A 14,622-nucleotide genomic window follows, 5' to 3' on the forward strand; every position below is an offset into this window, starting at 1 on the left:
TAACTAATTAAAATCAATTAATAAGTTAGTTAAAAACAATAAAAGAAACGTATTTGGGGACACATGACACTTCCTCGGGCCCTCTCTAATTATGTTTTCCCACTTAAATCAATATACTAATTTGGCTGTCTTTGTTTTACAGGAAATATTTATTATATAGTTTAAATTGTTCAGCCCGTGTAACACACGGGAAACTAATCTAGTAAAACAAATAAAGTACAATAACTAGGAACAATTAACCTTGTTAGAAATACTCTATTTGGTTAGTTAAACAAAGAATGGTGACATTTATGAATGAAACTAAGTTCAGGGACTAAATTAGTCAACTAGGGATTTAAAGTATTAAAAAGAAAAACTTTAAAACAAAACACACAGTGTGTGTTATGGAAATCGACCAGAGAGAGAGAGGAAAAGGGGTGAAACCCTTCTTCAACTAAAAATCAACAATTGAAAGCCAAATTGAAGCTATAATTCGTGCATGATTAGGGGTTTTTGATAATCTAATCCTAATTAACACGAGGTATGTTGCAATTTTCGTTTTCAGTAATTATGATGCATGTGGATGAACTTGATTGATTGAGTTCTTAAGAATTGTTGATAGAATGACCTTAGAGTGGTGTAATATAGACCTAAGGCTTTAATTCTAATGGAATTTACAAGTTCCTTAGCAATAATTAAGTGTTAGGGCATGATTTTAGTATATGAGTAAATGAGGTGTTGATGAGATTGTGTAATACATGGAATATGATAGTAAAATTTAATGTTTGATAGAAACAATATTGAATTCCAGTTAATAATTGACTTTGATTTTGTTCAATATCTAATAATGCAAATACATGGTCTAACATTGATTAGTAGAAATCATGTAATTGATGTATGAATTCATGCTCATAAGGTGTTTGATAATATGCCTAAAAGAAGATTTAATTGCTAAAAAGGCCGAATTATTAAATAAAGAACTTGTGAACAAATGAATGATAAGTTTATATATATCATAGAAAGAGCTATGAGTTCTAAAGGTAAATTTGATTTAAAACCCTAAAGGCAAATCGGGCGAAACATCAAGTGGCCAAGAGGGAAAGGACACGCGTTTGAAAGAAAAGCTCTAAGGTACGTGGCTTAATGCTTCGTTATTATTGTCATTTAAATTCTTCGTTGTTGATATGTTGATAAGTAGAATAGGAAATTTGCGTGTTTAGTTTACTTGTTATGAAGAAATTCATGAAGGTAAATCAAACGGATCATTTTAAGATGAGTGCAAATCGGGTAACGGAAGCACTTTTACTTAAATGACAACCCCGGGAATGGGAGGTCATTGATTAAACTAGCGATCCAGTTACGGCGACGTGAGGGCCGTAAATATCGAAACTCGGAATGAGTATAAGGAATATGAGAATACTTAACTAGAAGTTTTATTATTCTGTCTAAGTTCATGATCTTAGACTTCAAACAGGTCAATTATGTGAGAAGCGCAAACCGGGATTTGGGAGCGCAAGTCAAAGAGTTATAGACTCTTAGGGCGAGTATGATCAGTAACTGCACAAATTCCGCATGTAGGAATCTTGTTAATAACGTCCAACTACTAATAGTTGAACGGGTCGGATAATGAAACAAGTATTAATTAACGAATGTGTAAATCACTTGATTTGCAACTCCGGATATTAGAAAACTTTTATGGATATGATTTTCATGTGAGTTTTTAATACAAACAAGCAGTTTTGATTGAATAAACATGAACGGGTCAAAAATTTGTAAATAATTATAAAGCCGAGAGCCATAATTTAAAAATAGTGTTAATCCGGATGTTGGATTTTAAGCTCATGTGATAGAATATCAAATTACGATCACGTGGGAAGAAATGGGAGGTTAAAAAGGCGTATTGTTTGAAAGTTATGTGTGTTTTAGTGTTTACGAACGATTAACACAACACATCAGAGAAACGAATGAAGGAGGGGGCGTCGACGACGCAAAGCCCAGCGTCGCGACGCCGATTTGTTTGACCTGGGGCTGTCGACGTCCTAACCGTCTCCCTACCGGATTCTGGCATCGACGCCATAAACGAGGGGGCGTTGACGACGCAAAGCCCGTATCTGGTCTAAATGATTTTGTTTGATTGTTTTGTTCATGATATTCAATCTAATAGATTTCTATTACGTTCTAACACTATTAGTTTGTAAAATCCTCAGCTTTAGGTGCATAACAACTCCTGGATGAAGATCAAGCCGCCTTTAAAGAACCGAATACATAGAAGAATCAAGCTTCCGCTTTTGTTTGGATGATATATGTAAATGATACTTCGTGTATGTTTAGTAAATGTTCCAAAACACTTTGGTAACTCGATATTTTGATCAAGTTGTTTGTAAAACCTTTATATGATAGGATAACTTTTGTATAATCTTTTTAAATGAAGCGAATTTTGTATGAAGTTGTAAATTATCGATTAAGGGTGTTATAACTGATTTCCTATCTATTAGGTTTTTAATTTTAATTTGAATCTTAGTTTAATTATTTTGTTTATTTTTACAAAATAAACGCTTCATTTAAAGTTATTTTACAAATAGACTAGATTTATATTACTTATAGACTCTACTTTGTAACTGTTTTATGGTCAGTTTACGGTTTGAAAAACCAATGTCATAGTTTGGAATGGACCGCCAAAACCGAACAAGCTGGAAAATATTAAAAAGAGTTAACTTTCGTTTTGCTCCCTATGATTTTGGTCGTTTTAATGGTTTTGCCCCAATGGTTTTAAAAAGTGTCAGTTTTCTCCTTGATCTTTCTAATTTATCACCATTTGCTCCCCGCCTCAAACTCCATCTAAAAGTCTGTTAGTTTTGTGGGTATTTTAGTAATTTAATATATATATATATATATATATATATATATATATATACACACACAATATTTTTATATCATAAAAGCTAATAATCACTCTCTATTATCTCACCCCCTCTCTCTTCCCCTTCATCTCTCTACTCACTTCTAATAAAAACTTATATTCAACATACACACGCTCTTATAGCATACACACACAACCCAGCCACCACACACATAACCCATCACCATGACACCATCACTAGCATCGTTTCACCTTCATCTGAAACCATAACCCCCAAATCTTCATCAAACCCTAGTCATGGATGTTGAGGTTTCATCTTTGGAAATGTTAGGATCTGAGGCTGTCATGATTCGTGTTTGTTTGCATGAAACGAGTAAGTGCAGCGGAAATAAGTAGCAAACTATGTAAACACAAACAAAGGAAAGTATAGATTGATAAACAATTGCTTTTCATTGATTCAAATGATTTACATAAAAGCAAAAGATTACAGTAAAAGCTTACAATCTAAACTCCCCCTCAGCCTGATACATCACAGTTGGTTGCACAAGATGAAAGGATGAATTGAGGAGAAGAACTCACTCAAAACGATCAAGTGTAACAGTACAGAGTACTATCATACTTATAGGCAAACCAAACTGCTGATATACTTCAGCTGACGTCACCATGATAGTGACATCTAACGACCTAACAAACTACAAATACTGTCCTATACAAACTACTGTTATGTAACATCTGATATTCACTAACATACAAAACAAAATGAAAACTACTGCTTCACGTTCCACTGTTGTAGCCTTAGCACAGATGTTGAGTCTTCAATGCTTTCTTCAAAGGTGATCAGTCTTTGAGAGGGCAGTGTTTGAGTCTTCAGCAGCACTTAGGAAACAGCAGTAGATAGAGCAACAGAGTTTGTCTTCAGCAGTTGTTAGGTAATCATCAGAGTTTGGTTTATCAGTTGTTGTAGTTGAGCAGCACTTAAGATTATCAGTTGTTAGATAACCACTGTCAAGGGGAGAGACTAGAGTAAACTGCTGCTTATTTGAAGTCCACTGATGGGATCCGGTTTTGGCTTTACATTATCTGTTCCTCTGTTAGGGTTCAATCCCAACAATCTCCCCCTGGAACAGATAATGCCAAAACCCTTCCTTATTCAGGACCTTTATTCTTCATCAGAAGTTCATTTGCTTCTCTTTTAAAGTCTTCCTCAAAATCCTTGGAACTTGTATCATCCTCATCCCTGCACAGTGTAAGCTCAAGGAGATCCTATAGATCTTCAGCACTTAGGCCTAGTGCCTGATTCCTTGATATATGCTTCACATCACCATTGAATCTGAGCAAAGTCAATACGTGGGTCTTTTGATCAGACATCCACTTTAGTATTTTTGAACTCAATGGGTTTCTTGGGAGAGATTTATTATCTGATGAACTTGAAGTGATTGGCCTGAAGAAGTGAAGAGCAGCATCATGAGCTTCAGACACTCGTATGAATGCTTGATCAATGATCTTGTTGGCTTCAGCTATATCTGCTTCAACTTCTTTGTCAATCAGCTCACTGTTTGTGATGCCTGCTGATGACTTTTGGCTTACTACTTTAACCTTTTTGGCAAGTACTTGTAGTTTAGCCAATCTTTCTTTATCTGAAGCTATTTTCTTCATAGCCTCTTCAATCTGTTCAGCTTCTTTGTTCTTATCTACTCCAGCAGACAACATTTCCTTCTTTTCTTTACTCAGCTTTGTGATAAAATCTTCTGCTGTGCTGATCTGTGTTTCGAAAAGTTTGACTTGTTCTTGAAGCTTTTTGTAGTCAGACTTTTTGGGAGGGTTAGAGGCTTTCATCCTCTGCTTCTCAAGTCTTTCATAAGCTTCATCAGTTTGTTGCCTAGACCATTTTGATATGGCTTCAGCAGTGCCTATCTTAGCATCCACCAACTCCCTTTTCTTCCTTTTATACTCAGCAGTGAGATCAGCAATGAGTCTTTTGTACTTACTCCAGTTTGGAGCAGTTTTCTTCTTTGAAGGATCATTTTTGACCTTTTGGATCCTTTCAGCCTCATGCTTCAAAGCTACTAATGGCCATTCTGTAAACTGGGATTCTTCAGCTGGATAGAACTTTTCTTTCATGATGAAGGCTAGAAGCTGTTCTCTCAATCTCTTCTTTTGATCAGCCTTTTCTTTGTCTAGCTTTTGTGCATATTCTTCCATCTGCTTAACCTTTGCAAGGTAGAACTCCAGTCTATTCGCAATGCCTTCTTCGCTTAGTTTTTCTTTCTCACTGTCAACCTTGGCTTTAACTTTAGCTTGCCTTGCCTTTATCTTGAGATAATCATTTATATCTTCTGGAGCTATATAGCCGATGAGTGAGGAGAATTTTCTTTTTGATGGGTCTGCTTCTATATAAAACTGTCTCATCTCATTTTTGATGGCATCAAGCTCTAGTGAATATTTTTCAGCATTTGGATCATGTATCCCTTCATCGGCAGTAATTGGCTTTCTTTTTCTTTTTAGGAGCTGTGGTTGTGATATGGGAAGAGATATAGGAAGAATTGGGGCAGTTGTGGATGTCTGACTAACAGTGGTTGAAACAACTGGTGTCTCAACAGCTGTTGTCATTACAATTACTGATGTATCAGTAGTTGTCTTCTGCTTTTGAGCAGGGGATGGAGAATGGGAAATGATATTTGAAGGTGGTGATGGTGGTGGTGACTCATCATTAGGAATGAAGACCCTTCTTCTTTTTGAAGAGGAGACTGATGATGTTTTGGGTGGATCAGTGGTTTGTGATTGTGATTGACTAACAGTGGTTGAAACAACTGGTGCTTCAATCACTGTTGTCACTACAGCAGATGTTGTAACATCTGCTGTCTTCTGCTTTATTGCAGGAGGCAGTGGTGGTGATGTGATTGTAGATGATGATAGTGGTGGTTTTTGTGTTATAGACACAGGTGGTGGTGGAACAGTAGTTGTGATGGTGTGTGATGAGGTGGTGTGTGTTGAAGGTGTGTGTGTTGATGAAATGACAACTGTTTGGCTACTGACAGCAGTTTTTGTAACTACTGCTGTATCAGCTGTTGAAGTTTGTGAGGTTTTGGGTTTCTCTGGTTCAATGTACACCCCATCTTCTATACCTTTCTTTTTCAACCTGGTTTTCTCCCCCTTTTGGCATTATCTGCCAGGGGTGTGTCCATGAAGAAAATGGCAGAAGGAGCTTTCTCACTTTGAGCATTCTGTTGTATGCTGGCCTTTATAGCCTTGATGTCTGCTTGAGTGTCTTTGAACCGAGATTCCACCATGTTGGTCAGCATTTTTACTTGATTTTCGTGCTGTTTAGCAGCCAATTGTTGCTGATGTTCAAGCAGTGGTTGGAGAATATTCCATAGCTCATTTGCAGCAAATGCTTGTGGAGCAGGTGCTTGAGCAGGAAGAGCAGAAGATTGGGCTATTTGAGCTTCTAACAGCTGCTGCACCATATCTTTTATTTCTGCAACTGAAGATTCCAGGTTTTCAACTCTGGCCGTCAATTCATTATATCTTGAATCATCACCTAAATTAACAGGATCATCTGAATCCCCACCAGCAGTGGTTGTATCAATGTTTGACTTAGGAAGTGAATCCCAAATATCATCCATTGATGCCCCTTGTTCTTGGTACTGGGGACTTCTTTCTTCAGCAACCGATAGACCTTTGATGGTACCAGTGGTTATATTTAACTTACTGGTGGTTACCGATGTTGCCATGGAAGAAATTGCCTTCAAGGGAGTCTTAGTTTTGAAACAACTGTCCAACTGAAGATCTGTTGATCCATCAGTTGTAGTTGCTGCTCCACTTGAACTACCACCAAGAGTTACTTGTAACTCAAGGGGTGTAACCTCCTCAACTGTTGCTGGGATAGCAGAGGTATTAACATCAGACCCAGTCACTTGTGGAGGTATGCTCTCAGTAATAGGTGATTGAGAGGAACTGGTTTTTGTCTGTGAAATATCAACTGCATGCAACAGGGGTATTATTGATTGTGGCATTATTATTGGTGAGGGTGTGGGGGTAGAAAGAGACATGTCCTTGGGATCAGGACTGTGGAAGATGGATCCGAGTGGATACAGAGCTTCATAATGTGGTGTCCCTGTGCTTACAACCTAACCCTTTTGTGAGGATGTAGGGGGAGTTTTAGGCTGGGGTTGAGATCTTTCTTCCAACTGCTGTGAGGAAGTAGCAGCAGTGGTTTCTTGTGACTTTTGTGTTGTCACTGGCATTAAATATGGGATCTCATCTTCCAGAGTTGCCTTTGGTGTGGGTTTGGTGGGTTTTCTGGATGTTTTTCTTTTGGTCTTTTTGGTGGCAGGTGTTGGTTTCAAAGCAGTGGGTGTGCTACTTTGATCACCTGGAGCAGTGGGCTCAGCAGTGGTTACTACAGGGTCAGTGGCAGTTTCTAAAACCTGCTCTGCCTCTTTTGTTTTTAATTTTATTGGTGCCATCATTCTTGAAAAAGTTTCTTTTGTTAGAAAGTTTATTTTGAATGAGACACCTTGTTTGGGCAATTCTGCATCTTTCTCCACAAATGTTTGTTCAAAATAATAGCTTAGAAATCTCGGAAAGAGCAGAAAAGCCTTACTATCAACGTTCTTTACCAAATCATCAAATATTACCTGGGAGTAGTTAAAGTTTTTATCGTTTAAAATTGCATACCCCAGGCATTGGATTTTTGTTGGTATCTCATTGAAGGACGTTGTTTTATTTGAAACACACATGAGCAGTGTGTGAAATAAAAATCTGGGTGCAGAAGGGAAGTAACCCTTTTGTAGGGTATCTACCTTTGGTTGTTCTGCATAACCCCTGTTCATGAAATCCTTTACCAACTCGTCTTTTGTAAAAGAAGTTTTTCCATTTAAATCATCGAGTTTAAAGGTTTCAGAGATGGATTTCGGAGAAATTTTTACCTTCTTACCCTGTATCGAGGAGTTGATGGCGGCGGTGGTATCTCCTTGTTTTTCAAGGGTAGCATTTTTCCAGAACTCTCTCTGGGTATCAAGGTAAATAAGAGCGTCTGCTGTTATCAAAGTTTTGTACTTTGATGCAGAGAGAATGTCAAGGATGGAGTCGAATGTGTGGTTATCGGTGGGTTTTGTGAGTATACCCACATAATTGTGTGGAGATTTGTAGCGTATCTCCATGGTTTCAGCGGCCATTTCAGTGGCTTCTGCTGTTTTGGAGGAAGATGATGAAGGTTTTGTTTTTGATTTCGATTTTGGCTTCGTCATTTTTGATGATGAATATCGAAGAAGATTTTTGGAGTTATGAGAGGGAAACTGTTTTGTGAAGAGAATGTTTGGAATTCAATTCGACAGTGTAATCCTCTGTTTGGATTTAATCAGGGTTTTATTTAGGGAAAAAGTGATTGCTAATGTGGCAGCGGTTATTTTGATCTGAAGGCTAAAAACTGACCACGTGTCAAACATCTGATGGAATGGTAAATGATGGAAGACAGTTGTTTTAACAACTACTAATGGATCAAGCATCAGTAGTTACAACGGTAATCAAATGAAACAGTGGATGTATCAGTGGATGAAACAATGATTTTAACATCAGTGTTTTTGAAGAACAGAGGTTGACACTTTAGCAGTGGACAGACTTTAGAGAGCAGATGTTAAGGCACAACAACATTTTAGATACAGCAGTGGATAAAAACAAATGAGGTTCATATGTTTAGCAACTGTTTGTGCAGCAGTGTTTTGACTTTTGACAAATAATTTTAGCATCTGTTGATTTTAGATGTAGATATTGATTTTTGTCTTTGTGAAAACACAATATCTTATCTATCATCTGATGTTTACAGAAATGCTATTCTTAACAGGATACATTTTAGATGTATCATATCAAGATTAAATTGTCAGCAGTGATTCTCAGAAATTTTGTTCAAGGTTTTGCCATCTGTCAATTTTTCAGACAGTGGTTTAGCATCCCTCATGATGAAGTCTTGCTCTACTCAGAACAACTCATTTTATGTCTAATTACTAGAACATGAGTGTCTTAGTAGTTCACAAATGAATTTACAATCAATTTCTGATCCGTGACAAACTAAACTTGAGCTCAACATGACCTTGATGTGTGAGTCATTTCCTTTTGACCAGTTTTAAGGATAGTAATTTCACACAAAAAAAAATAAGGAGATTACATCCTGACCAGAGATGAACTTTCACTATTAAAAAAAATGAGTAAAAGTTCAAAATACATTTTATAGAAATTAAAATGCATCTGGTTTTATTAAAAAGAAAACACCTTAAAAAAATTAAAGGATGTTTTGGAACTAATCAAAAGGATCTGACACTCTTTTCAAGTAAATGATCAAATTATGCTCAAGTTATTCTGACCATTATTTAGGTCATTTTCTTGTCAATTGATTGTAAATTTCTTTTACGCACAATCACTGGATATGCCATTGTTACCAGAACAATTTCTGTATTGATGAACGCACACAGTTGTATGATGCCCACTGAAGATCTAATTCTATCCTCACAAGTGTTTTATGCTAATACTCTTTTCTTTTGATTTCAAAAGTTTTGAGATAGCCACACCTTGAGATTTTTATTTCCCATTTCCCTGTTTACCCTTATTATTCATATGTTCAGAAATACTCACTAGGAGATTTTATTTTGAACATACCTTGTCCATAATCATTTTGAAGCAATGTTTTAAGAAATCTGACCATGTTTGAGCATGTTTTAGTTCAGATCTCACATTACTTATGATTAGGACTGTTTTAACATTTTATTTTTCTCAATATGTGTTAGACAAGGTTGATTTGGTCCTTTTGAAGGTACTCATCTTGCCTTTGAACACATGAGAGATTTTGACTAAAGTTTTTCTCCCTCTTTTCGATATCAGCAGTATGCAGGTGTTTTAGATGAACACAAGTTTTGCTGATCTGAGGTACATACTTTAGTGTTTATTAAAAAAAACATCACAAATATCGAAACAACAATTGTAGTTCATTTTGAAACATTTAACTATCTCATAATTTATCAGATATTTTGCAAATCTGAAAACTATAAGTGACATATGTATGAAAACATTTGTTGTGTGAGATTTGTGTGTCATATGACATCTTGGTTGATTTACAGAGTTTTTGAATAACCATTTTGATCATGATTTGCTCATTACTCTGTAGTTCAACTGAATGCAACCAACCTTAGTATCAATGAATTTTGAGCTGAACTGTTATGTCAAATTGATTGTTAGATCGAATTTGACTGTCCAAGCTCTGATACCAATTGTTAGGATCTGAGGCTGTCATGATTCGTGTTTGTTTGCATGAAACGAGTAAGTGCAGCGGAATTGAGTAGCAAACTATGTAAACACAAACAAAGGAAAGTATAGATTGATAAACAATTGCTTTTCATTGATTCAAATGATTTACATAAAAGCAAAAGATTATAGTAAAAGCTTACAATCTAAACTCCCCCTCAGCCTGATACACCAGAGTTGGTTGCACAAGATGAAAGGATGAATTGAGGAGAAGAACTCACTCAAAATGATCAAGTGTAACAGTACAGAGTACTGTCATACTTATAGGTAAACCAAACTGCTGATATACTTCAGCTGACGTCACCATGATAGTGACATCTAACGACCTAACAAACTACAAATACTGTCCTATACAAACTACTGTTATGTAACATCTGATATTCACTAACATACAAAACAAAATGAAAACTACTGCTTCACGTTCCACTGTTGTAGCCTTAGCACAGATGTTGAGTCTTCAATGCTTTCTTCAAAGGTGATCAGTCTTTGAGAGGGCAGTGTTTGAGTCTTCAGCAGCACTTAGGAAACAGCAGTAGATAGAGCAACAGAGTTTGTCTTCAGCAGTTGTTAGGTAATCATCAGAGTTTGGTTTATCAGTTGTTGTAGTTGAGCAGCACTTAAGATTATCAGTTGTTAGATAACCACTGTCAAGGGGAGAGACTAGAGTAAACTGCTGCTTATTTGAAGTCCACTGATGGGATCCGGTTTTGGCTTTAGATTATCTGTTCCTCTGTTAGGGTTCAATCCCAACAGGAAAGGACAATGATGGTGGATCCAGATCGGCTAAACTAATCGTGGTGGCGAAAGATGAACCATTGTTGGTAGTGGCGACTAGGGTTACAAAAGGGATGTTGACAACAATTTCTAGATCTAGGGCTTCGAACTAGGGTTCATCTCTCCGGTGACAAGAATTAACAAGACGGAGGATAGTCGTGGTAGTTCGCGGTGGTCAACAACCGCAACAGAGGGATCGAAAGCCAAGATCATCGGCCAAACTCGTTAAACTGTTGGACTCTGTCGTGGCTCCGCCTTAGTGTTGTCATGGTGGTATATATGTGGTGTGGTGATAGGCGGAAGGTAGAGAGATAGTGAAGATTCTAGAGGTTTTGGGGCTAAGGGGGTGATTCATGGTGGTTGTGGTGCCTGCCGGCGGCGACACTTGTAGAAGAGGATGGTGAACATGTTCAATAGGGTTAAGCAAAACATATCTATCACAAATCTGACATTTAGGGTTAGAAATCTGGTTCACAAATCTGTTGATTGAAAGGGTTGATATTTATGTGGTTTGGGTGGCTCCGGTGATTTGGAAGAACATGTAATGGTGGTAGCTGTTGTCGGCAGGTGGTGGTGTTGTGGTGGCTGGTGGCGGTAGTGGGTGTGGGTGTTTGAGAGAGAGAGAGAGAGAGCGTAAAATAAAGAAGATTGATATTTATTGTATATTTGTGTAAAATAGACAAGTTTAAACTTATTTAGGTGAAAAAGACACAAATGCCCATACTATTATTTATTAAATCACCAAAATACCCACAAAACAAACAAACATTTTAGATGGAGTTAGAGGCGTGGAGCAAAATGGTGATAAGTTAGAAAGATCAGGGAGGAAACTGGCACTTTTTAAACCATTTGGGCAAAACCGTTAAAACGATCAAACCACACGGAGCAAAACGAAAGTTATCTTCAAGTTAGATGGATTAGAATAAAAATCAAACTTTTGGCCAAATTAGATAGTTGGTGGTTTAGTCGCAAGGCAAAGGATTTTAAACTAGTATATAATAATAGACTGTAACAACCCGCACTTTCGCGCTCGTTACTCTCGTTATGCCTAGCACCCGAGATTCGGATCATAATGTAAACTATATCGCTTACTACGCTACATCGTATATTTTCGCACTACAATGCTTATTACAACACGCTATATCGCACTTCACAACGCTTGCGCTTATAACGCTTACGCTTACACTACTACATCACGTGAGTATCTTAACTACTCGCTCGCTCTCACGCAAACTCAAAACGCGGTTACTTGTATATATATATATATTATACTATTAGTTACATATTATTATCTATGTCTTAAAGCTCGCTTAAACACTCACTCGCACAACTCGATTTATCTCTCTAACACGCAATGTAACGCAACACTTAGTACCTCGCTAAAGTACTTAAAGTACTTGAACTAAATAACGTAGCAAAGCGCACCAAACAAGCATCCTATACGCGAAACGGAAACCTTTTTCACCAAACTGGTAGCCTCGTACGAAGACACCCGGCTTCGTACGAAGCCACTGGCTTCGTACGAAGGCAGGGCCTTCGCACAAGACCACCAGCCCACTCCTATAAATACCTAAGCCCTTTTCCATCTCATTCATTGCTGCCATTTCACTCCAAAACGCTGCCGAATTGTTGTCCAACTGTTTTCAAGTAAGATCTACTATTTTTCACACGTTTCATAGCAATTTCCACTACGATTTTACACAAGTTTATCTTCGATTTCATCAAAACTCCTCCATTTTCATCAAAGCTTCATCTTTTTCACCTAAACTCCTTTATTTTCATGAAAACCCTCATTCTTTTATGAAAACCTTCATCTTTCTTTCATCAAATCTTCTTATTTTACTACGGATCTACACTTAACCGAGTGTATTGGGCCTAGCTTTGGCTTCCCAAGTTTAGAAATCTACAGATTTCACACTCCCAGGTGTTAGATCTAGGTAAAAACCCTTTAAAACCGTTTAAAACTCGACTTTCACACTAAAACGGACCTAAAACGACATGTATTTCGTTCACTGGATAGTGGGACGATGTAGTGTCGAAACTGTCTTGAATAGGACTCGAAAACACACCCGATTTAGACAAAAACATAGCTCCGAATGCAAGAAACAACCACTTGTGAAAACTGGACTGTTCTGTGCGAAGCCCGACTTCGTACGAAGGCACTGGTTTCACACAACCCAGCCCAAGTTCTCACCTGTGACTTGAACAAAGACCTCACCGGCTCTAAGTTTAATCAGTAGCTTAAATATGGAGGGATGAACACTCGATTTCTCGAAGCACAACGCGAAGAACACTCGATTTTGAACACAGATTAAGCCAACTGTGTGAAGCCACCACCTTCGTAGGAAGGCGCCAGCTTCGAACCAGGAGCCTGTTCACCACTCGACACTCTGATTCGACCGCTTCAGCACTTTGGAGGACTTACGCACTTCTGTTCCCGCACGCAGGCGGATCCGACGCTCTCTCTACTCCATTCCAGGCCGTGTTTACTTGCTAAGCACACACTGTGAGTATACTTGAACCCTTTTTCGCTTAACGCACTTTTGGGTGTTACATACGTTCTCTATCAAAACACGCAACACTTAAACTCTTATTAAATGCTAACCTCACTTGCATGTTATACGTGATTAGTTGAATACTTGTTGCTATGTTACACAGTGATGACTTGCCCAACTGCCCTTAGCAATGATAGTACTATAGTTTGGACTCAGCACCTGTTTATTCAGGGGTTGTTAAGATCACATAGTTTACTTCACTTGTTCGCTTCGGTGAACATGTGTCGCGCATACTCTACTCGCAGTCATGTGGTTGGATTGTATCATTGTCGATAGTTACTTGATTCACCCATTACGTGTTACATGCTGGTTATGCGTAAACGCTTTTATACTATATTTATGCTAAACTTGTGTACTCACCATTACATTACTTTTTTGACTTTAGTTTAACGTATGTGACATGTTGATGGATGTTTGCGGCAAATGGATAGGAAGTTTAGAAACCCACCAAATAAAAATCTAAGTTGTCGGATTTGATTTGTTTAAGAGATTTTGATATTTGTTATGATTATTTGTGGATTATTTGTTTGATAGAATGGGATATTAAACGTATTAAAAATATTGTCATGAAATAGTTGTTATGGATTCTCTTGAACAATCTGATTCACTTAGTGTCGCGCCCCGACGATTCCGCCATCGGTTAGAGTGTGACATAGACAAAAATGCACAAAACAGTCTTTATGTTATACCTAAACTGCACTTCATACCTTTCACTATGAAATTGGCTAAACTCAAACTTTATGTTCATGTTTTGTTACATTCTATAACCTTTACAATTGATGCCATCCAAAAACTTAGTTAGGCATGTGAGGGTGTTTTAGTCATTTTAAAAGTTTGTTTTGAATTTTTGAATTTTTTGTTTTGTTTTGTTTTGTTTTTTCAATAAACCACCCAACCACTATTAACTACCCAACCACAACTCCAACCATTAATACATGACCATCACAGCCACAACCACGGTGTGAACCATCATCATCGTCGATGTCATTTATTTGACCACCATAACCATCTACACCACCATAACCTCATTTCGTTGTCATCATCAACCTTCAGCAACATTTTCATTGTTGGAAACCACTACATAATACCACCTCCATCATCATCATCACGATCACTGTCACCATCATTCACCTCTGTTTTCACCGGAGACACCATCGT

The 14,622-nt window shown here is 37.6% G+C and overlaps 1 long non-coding RNA gene across 1 annotated transcript; it reads left to right on the forward strand.

Moving 5' to 3' along the window:
• Window positions 1-382: 382 nt before the first annotated feature.
• Window positions 383-2,405, forward strand: LOC118491279. The gene is made up of 3 exons (XR_004891123.1): window positions 383-520; window positions 1,045-1,110; window positions 2,187-2,405. It is a non-coding gene; the product is annotated as an uncharacterized LOC118491279 (long non-coding RNA).
• Window positions 2,406-14,622: the final 12,217 nt, after the last annotated feature.

The sequence above is a fragment of the Helianthus annuus genome, chromosome 4, assembly GCF_002127325.2.
Source record: "Helianthus annuus cultivar XRQ/B chromosome 4, HanXRQr2.0-SUNRISE, whole genome shotgun sequence".
NCBI lineage: Eukaryota > Viridiplantae > Streptophyta > Magnoliopsida > Asterales > Asteraceae > Helianthus > Helianthus annuus.